Raw genomic sequence first — 441 nt, 5'->3', positions numbered from 1 at the left:
AAAGGACACAAAACAGACTCTTGATGATAATTTATCATAACAGATTGCCAGCATAAAGATGGAAAACAGCTGGTGGGGAGTCTTCTATAGACTCCCCACCAGCTTTCAATTTTTTAGTTAGATGTGCTATGTTCTTGTAACACACAGGGCTTAAGAAATAGGATGCAATTATTCTGGGATTCCTGTTTGATGAGTTTGCTTGCATCCAAAAGATATGACGTCAAAATCCATCAGTGTACCCGTTTACCCAAATGCCAAATCAGTCAAAAGGATAGGTGTATCCTCACATAGCAGAATCCACCAAAACTCAGCACTTTGTTCGTTCCCAAACAACTCATCTTCTGACAGAAGAACACAACAAGATGCAGTATCAATAATAAACACCATCAGCACACACGATTTCTCCCAAGCCCTTTTCAGTGATGATTAATGAATTTTGCA

This window comes from Fundulus heteroclitus, chromosome 2 (assembly GCF_011125445.2).
Source record: "Fundulus heteroclitus isolate FHET01 chromosome 2, MU-UCD_Fhet_4.1, whole genome shotgun sequence".
Taxonomy (NCBI): domain Eukaryota; kingdom Metazoa; phylum Chordata; class Actinopteri; order Cyprinodontiformes; family Fundulidae; genus Fundulus; species Fundulus heteroclitus.
Note: the sequence above shows the minus strand (reverse complement) of the source record.